We start from the raw sequence: 8,384 nt of genomic DNA on the forward strand, positions 1-8,384 counted from the left end.
TTGGCAACCAAGCCAGCCATCTTGCAGAAAACAAGTCAACAGACTCACCCTGCCCTTCCGTTCCAAGTATATTCTTGGACGAGGAAGCTTCAAACCTCTTTCTTCACAACAAAAGCCACACGCACAAGGCACAGAACTCATCAGCAAACACTCCCCTATAAAACACCTGGCAGTTCAGAGACGCAGCGCAACAAAGACCACCGGAGCAACAGGTTAGATCATCATCAGAGAGTTCAAACAGAATCAGAGAGGGAATCGAGCGGAGGAAAAGGTCGATCATGGTACTAGGATTGGGAGGATGCTGCGGCAGTGTTGCCATTGCCGACGGAAGGAGGGTGTCGCCTGTTGCAAAGCAGGCTGCAGAAGGAGAAGGTCATCTGGAAGCCAAGAAGCAGCAGCAGCAGGTGGTAATAAAAGAGAAGACGAAGAAGGGAGGTGAGCCAGCCGAGGTCGCAGCAGCAGGGAAGGAGAGGAAGAGGAGGGATCATCAGAAGGATCCCCTGATCGTGGTGCATCAATTCCCTTTCCACTCTCGCCCCGGCTTGCTCTGAATTCATTTATTATTCAATTAAAGGAGAACTAGCACTGATCGTCTGGTGTGGTGTAGTTATCACTCCTAATTGTTTCTTTTTTTCCGTCTTCGGAAACATCAATGGTGTAATTCTTTTGTTCTATTATTAAAAAAAAGTATTTTAAATATCTCTTCATCATGCACGGCAAAAATACTATTTTTTAATACCATTTTCGTAGGAAACTTTATCTCTTTCATGTTGCATGACAATAATTAAATTCATTTTCCTTCGGAGAATATGAAAGAAGGTTATCGAAACTACGATAATGCAATCACAGTGATGAGAAAATATAACTCAATCCACATAAGAGGACGCATGAAGATACAGGCCATGCTGTACTTGTATGGCCCATACTTCCGGACCACAAGTCCTAAGTGAATCAGTGGTCTAAGAGCAACTTCAGCGGAGCTGGCAAGTCAAAGGAGGTTGCCAAGGACCCTGCGATTCCGGTTGTTTGTTTGAGGGAAAACATATCCCGCTCCTATATGCATGTGTACAGGTGCTTGAAAAACAATTCAAATTATGATGACCACGAGATAGACATGTCCAATACAGAAGGGATTCATTACCTTGGACAATGTGTCGGTAATACCATACTGGCCTTGCGATTCCGGTTTGCGGTTTGTTTGAGGGAAAACATATCCCGCTCCTATATGCATGCGTACAGGTGCTTGAAATTAATTCAAACTATGATGATCACGAGATAGACATGTCCACTACAGAAGGGATTCATTGCCTTGGACAATATGTCGGTAATACCATACTGTGGGATAAATGATAGATTATACTGCCTTGAGTTCCTAAATATCTTCCCTCGCTCACACCTTCCTCACGTATGAAATCCACATCATCACAAGGTGTTTGTTGAGAATCTACTAGTGGAATCGACTTTAGCACCACAACAATGGATGGTCACACTACCGGCTCCAGCATCACCATGTTGGCGGTAGTTAGGGCGTTAGTTCATGAACTGCAAGCGCATAGATCTGTTGTAGCTTTTCTCTTAGATTATTCCCCGAAGATTTGTCAATCTGTAGAACAAGTGGAATGTTAGCTCTCACTATATACTAATATTACTAACGAAACTGAGTGAATGTATTGTGTAGAGAGACAAAATAAACTAAACAGCACATGTTGATACAAGATAGCCAAGGTTAACACAAGATAAGAAATAGAGATAGATAGGCGTTCCCTCCCTAGGATCTAGTTCACATGAATATGGATCTACTAGATATATAGGTGCTACCCTCAGTTAGCTATCATAATGGTTACGTGCTCGCTCTGCCTTTTCCCTCCTGTATATTGTCACTACACAAGATAGTTGTTGATGGCAGTTAGCACACCAATTTATAAACCACAAGCGTACGAATCAATTGTAGCTCTTCCCTTAGAGTATCCCCCAAGGTTTATTAATCCGTGGAACAAGTGGATTTGCATGCTTAACTAAGCACCAACCTATGTAACTGAAGGTTCTTTATATATGATAAGATTGATCTAACAGAAGAACTAGTGACTTAGATTAAACCATATACAGAGCATGGATGTAATCGACATGAATGAAAGAACTAGATCTAAGTGTTATTGTGATTGGATGTGAATCATGCCCAACACTTTCCCTCTTCCATGTTGTCACTACACAAGGGTATTCAAATATTGAACGATAAGAACACGGCTTGATGATCATTCTAGGTAAGCAAATAAGCAACCCAAAGTAGCGCTAGTCAGCTATTACATTAAGGAGCATCACCAAGATATGATAAATAACAAACAGATCTTAAACAAGAGTTTTAGCGATTACAAATCAAAATCTCCATACAACCCTGAGGACAAACAGAGACTTTACCACATGATCTTACATATGTTGATAGAATTCTGGGTAAAGATCACCCTCTAGATCAACTGGACCGAGGGGAGGATGAACAGGGGTAGAAAAGCCCCAGGCCAATCGGCCTGGCCATTGGCTTGGGAGGTTCCTTCCTCCTCTGGTACTCCGCTTCGCGTGGCTTCTTGTAGATTGAATCTTCTCTCCATTTTTCTTCCTTGTGGCGGCAGTGGATGGTGTTTGTGTGCTGTTTTCTTCTCTCTATCCAACTTTCACTTCCTTGTAGTCCATGACAGGGTATTTATAGTCTCCCATAGGCAGCGTCTCAGGGTCAATGTTGGTGAAAAAACCTAGAGATCGTCGTAGACTTCACGCTGAAGAAACGGGAGGTCGACTGGGCCTGGAATGGGCCAGGCCGATCAGCCCAGAGGGTCCCAAGCCAATTGGCCTAGGCCCTTCTTGGACCTTTTGGTCCACTCCTTCCTCGTGCTAGCTTCCCTCGATGGCCCATGTCCAAATATCCATTAAGCTCTTTATGCAAACCCCCTTGATTATGTCGTATTTCCTATCCTAATGCAATATACTCCAAAATACAACAAATATGCAATAATGAGGTTATTTCAGGTGCCAAGTGGCAGGTTAGTATAAGATTAAACATGAAAATGCTAGTTAAATGGCACTAAAAGTGTTTCAATAATGAGCATCAACAGTTGTCAATCACCTTTCTCACACACACTAAATCGAAGCATCCATAGAGTTAAGCTAATCACCATGATTACCACAAACTCTACTAAGAACATATGTTGTACAGAATAGAGACCTCACATATGTAAATAAAGCATCCCAATGGCATATATCATGATGTATTAATGGGCATAAATAACATGTAGCAGTTACATATCAACAATCCTATCAACCAGGGACAAAGAGAGGCTTTACCCCATAATATCTTTCACATTTCGACACACAAATGGGGCATGGAACATTTGGAGAACACTCTGACCAAAGATGAAGATGAAGACGAAGATGAGGGGAGCAACAAGGGCCTCAAGCTGATCGGCCTAGGAGTTTCCTCCATCCTCTGGAGGACCCCTTTCAACGCCGAAGCTCCTGATTAGTTCTAAACCCTATTCATTTTCCTGTGACGATGGTGGAATGTGGTTAATAGCCTCTCTATCACCTCAATCTTTCCCTAGTGAATGTCTTTGGTATTTGTAGTTGTCAGCGTCGGTTGGGATGCCTTCTGGGTGAAGTATCTGGAGAAAAACCCTAGAATTGTTGAGGGCTTCCTTCTGGTGAAAGAGGGCATCGATCGGGGCTGAAAATGGGCCAGGCCAATCGGCCTAGCCCCTCTCAAGCCGATCGGCCTGCCCTATGTAGGCCTCAAATGACTGAGTGCTTCATACAAAAGTTGTATATCTTTTTGAGCCATGTAATTTTGATACCAAATTCTCCCAAATTTGAGTTTGGATGAGGAAGATATGGGTCTTCCAAGTTCAGCTGGTCCTGCGGGCCTACAGTCCAATGTTCCTGATTGTGTCTGCCATTATCCGAAGTCCTAGCCCAAATCCAACATGTACAAAACCCCTTCATTTATGTCATATTTCTTCTGATTTTGCAATATGGTCCAAAACACAACACATTTGCGAATATAGGGTTATTTCAAGTGCCATGTGGCAGGTTAGTATAAGAATAAGACCAATCATGATTAAATCATACCAAAAAGGTGTCAATAACGAGCGCCAACACACCACAACAATGGGTGGCCACACCACTGGCTCCAGAATCACCACAACAATGGGTGGCCACACCACCGGCTCCAGCATCACCACAAAAAGAGTAGGTGGACTGGACGCAAGACCATACACCATCGGCTCTAGCATCACCACAACAACAACAGGTGGACTCACTAGAGCAGCTAGAAGAAGAGCCACCACATATAGTGCCGCGAGTCATATGGGCTTACGAGAAGGAAGGGTCATACATTGCAGCAAGATGGCATGCGAGCAACAAAGCAAACAAGACGGCAGACATCCAACGACGGGGATATTCCAAGCTCTGTACTAACACAGAGTTCGACGTGATCGTTGAGACCAATGATATACCACATTTAACAAATTGTCCTTGAATTTGAGTATGGTAAACTGTTACTATCCAAATGGGCAATCTCAATGGTTCCAGGTGAAATGCAGAGGATGCATAGTTGGTACACGAGGGCATGTAGACTTGGGCTCAAAGACTTGTGGGCACAGTACCCACCAGATGTATTTGGACCAAAATCCAATCTGGGGGATAACATCACCATTGATTTTTCGAGACATCCATGACATGTTCTGCCTCGGACAACTAGAATTAAACATCGTTAGAATGTAATGCATGTAAGTGGTTTATCAATACTAATATGATACTAATATCTTGTATATATGCTATGGTCTACATGTACTATGCATATCAATTAATTGCGGTACATTGCAAGAAAATGACGCGCATGTTGTAAATGAAAAGGCCTAGTATCTTGACCCTTATACTATTTGTGAGCTAGGCACAACTTCCCAACCAAGTGGAGAGACAACCATGATGAGCTAGTTAAGCTTTAGACACATCGGGAGAAATACTCCAAACAAATAGAAGCTCACAAAGATGCTATGAAGAAGGTTTTAGCCTACATAGCGCATATGATGATACAATGGAAATAAGGAAGGGATTACATATGAGTACCCTACAACTTCCAATGGGTCTAATTTCTATCATTTGTTATAATATACACTTGCTCCTTGATGCTTGAAAAACCGTATATAATATTTTTGCAGAGGTCACTAGATTGCTTTTCTGCTAGAGCCAAAGCAAGGAAGGGCTACCGTATTTGACTCATTGGATTGGGAAAAGAAGAGATACAAAGAATTCATATACATCCTACAAAATTTTTAGAATTTCTTGTCGTGTACACTTACATTGTGCAAATTTTTTCCCAAAGATAACATATAAATTAACTGCTCACTTTTTTAAACAGGGCTTACCAACACTACATTCGCAGAGGAGGGACTTATAACCCCGAGAGACTTGAAGAAATGGATGTACGCACAAACTTTCCATGACACAAGCAACCTGTATGTTTTGTGTTCTGTGGGTATTACGTGTGCGAGCACATTAGGGTGCTCGGGAGATACACAACTGATCTCGAATGTGTAAGTGGCTCTTTTATAGGGAAGTATATATGTGCACATTGCATTATTTTGCATCTATCTAACACTTGCCTAATTTTTTGGTGGATTCATTAATTGCTTATTAGGCTGAAACTACATTGTACACGACTCAATGAGCAAAGAACTTCTAAATGCAGTCATCGATTTATGTTCTTTCATTTTGCATGAAGTGGTCAACCCAAGGGGTAGCTTTTATCACCCTGGACACTCATTAGCATAGGAAGATAAATATGTTAGCCTCCGTGAGTGGGAGAATCAAGAATATCACCATGAGTAGCCTTCGTGAATGGCAGAAAAACAATGAATAATACATTCTATTTTTCTATTATTTCATCTGCATAATTTATATTTATGTAACATACTCAATGTCAATCACTATAGCTTGTTCGGTCGTACACTACATTGTTAGGGTGAAATTGGCGGGAACAAAAATTTTAAAAAACTGGCAGGAAACAGTTTTCGCAAATTTAAAAATAAATGGCTTATTTTTTGGCGGGAACGACATTTCTAGGGGCAAGTCATACCATCACCAGAACCTGGAAAACAATTTGCAGGAGCAGATCATGGCGTATCCCACCCCTGGAAATATGTTTCTAGATGTGGATGATGGCGTGGCCCACCTTGGAAACGGCTTTACAGGGGTGGACAAATACCCGTTCCTGCAAACAGCTGTTTGTAACTGTGAAAAGCAGGAGCGGCTAATGCAGCCGCCCCTATAGATGCTGTTTCAACTAACCCCGAAAACCGTTTTTTATAGTGCTTGGTCCCTGTTACACAGTGCTATCAGTGGGGAGGCTCCTGTCAAGGAGTCGCGAGGTAATCCACCCCGTCACGACCCAATCACGTAGGCACTGAAGTAACAGGAAGACCAAGTCTATCCCGTCATTGCAGGCCCTCATCAATGACTATCAGCACGCGATCTACACCACCACTGGCGTATGCCTGCTAGGGGAACACCAGCAGGCACTACACGCATTTTGATGTATTGAGTAAGATTAATTAAACAGTAATTAATTGATTAATTATGTAATTAGGTGTTCTTGTTGATTAGGCTAGTGATCCCACGGGTTAATCATGTTTAAGATTGACCTAACAACATGTTTCAAGCATATCCACTGTCTCAATGCTTCTCTTATGGTATGATGTCATCTTCATGAGGCCCTTTTGCCTCTGTCCACAGAAAGAAAGGATGTAGGGTACTGGTGCCAAAAGTAATTCATCACATAGGAAAGAACTCATAGAGCCGGATCCCTAACTAACATGAACGCATAGAAATAGAAATAAAGGAATAAGTCTACTTGACCCTGACCTAATGAGGTTGGTCTACTTAATCCTCTCACCTATAAAATTAGGTATTCTACCACTCAACTATTCAAAACCGTCTAAATAACCCCTAGTGTGGTTTTGGAGACGGTTTTGCCTACGTGGCACAACATATGGACAATGAGGTGGCAAGGGCACGTTTAAAAATCTACTTCACCTATATAACTGTTTATTTAGCCCCTCAAAGTATTCAATACCATTGAAATCATCCCTTACACATGGAAGATGGCTTGGCACTGACTCTCTCCTTCCCTCCCTCCCTCCCCCCATCCCTCTCGCTCTCTCCATCTCTCTCTCTCACACACCACACACGCCCCCCATCCCTCTCGCTCTCTCCATCTCTCTCTCTCACACACCACACACGCACGCACACACAAAAGCATGTCCCACTAGTCATCTTTTCACTGTTTAGCTCATGGCCAAAGTAAAATAAGAACCCAAAATGGAGGCGAAGTTGATGTCAAGTTGTCACAAAGTTAGAATAATGCAGAGACAAGGACATGCTTGTGTGCGAGTCGAGAGAGACGGTGTTAGTGCCCATCTTCGATATAATGCTCCACGTCAATGGAAAAACATAAAAATTCTTATAGGTGATAATTTAGATGGCATTGAAATACATTAGGGAGTTAAATATCTTGCTATATAGTTGAGGGAGTTACGTAGATGAACCTCAATAGTTTAGGGGTTAAAGTACATTTCCAAACATATTCTTTCCATATCATTGTCCATGCGTAATGCCACATATACTACCGGACACAGGGACTTCGCCGAGTGCCGCTGGCACTCGGCGAAGCCCAAAAACACTCGGCAAAGCGTTTGCCGAGTGTAACACTTGGCAAATGACACACGGCAAAAAATCTGTTGGCAAACGCTGATTCGCCGAGTGTTTTGTGTCGGGTAGTCGGCAAAGACTTCGCCGAGTGGCAAAAAACACTCGGCAACCAATTTTTCAAGAAAATTAAAAAAAAATATCCGGCTGCAGCCACCACCACCGGTTGCCGGCACCACCACTACCACCACACACTGCACCACCGGCCGCCGCCACCACCACCGCCACCACACACTGCACACACTGCCGCCGCCACGCCCCACTGTCGCACGACCCGCCCGCGTCGGCCGCCTCGACCCGCCGCCGCCGCCGCCACGCCCCACCCCCCTCCCCATCGGATCCGGGGAAGAAGGACGCCAGATTCGGGGAATAAGAAGGGCGCCAGATCCGGCCGGGGAAGAAGGGGAGGGTGGGGCACTAGATCCGGCCGCCATACGCCGCCCCCACTGGCCGCCATGACCCGCTGCCGCCTCGACCTGCCCCCGTCACCGCCCCGCGCCAGATCCGGCTGGGGGAGGGAGAGGGGAGGGAAGGAGGTGCGCCGGGGAGGAAGGGAGAGTGGAGGGGAGGGGAGGAGGGCCGGCCGCCGGCGGGGGGGGCACACAATGTCCGATATGCCGTTCGTTAAGACGATC

Source organism: Setaria italica, chromosome VIII (genome assembly GCF_000263155.2).
Source record: "Setaria italica strain Yugu1 chromosome VIII, Setaria_italica_v2.0, whole genome shotgun sequence".
Taxonomy (NCBI): domain Eukaryota; kingdom Viridiplantae; phylum Streptophyta; class Magnoliopsida; order Poales; family Poaceae; genus Setaria; species Setaria italica.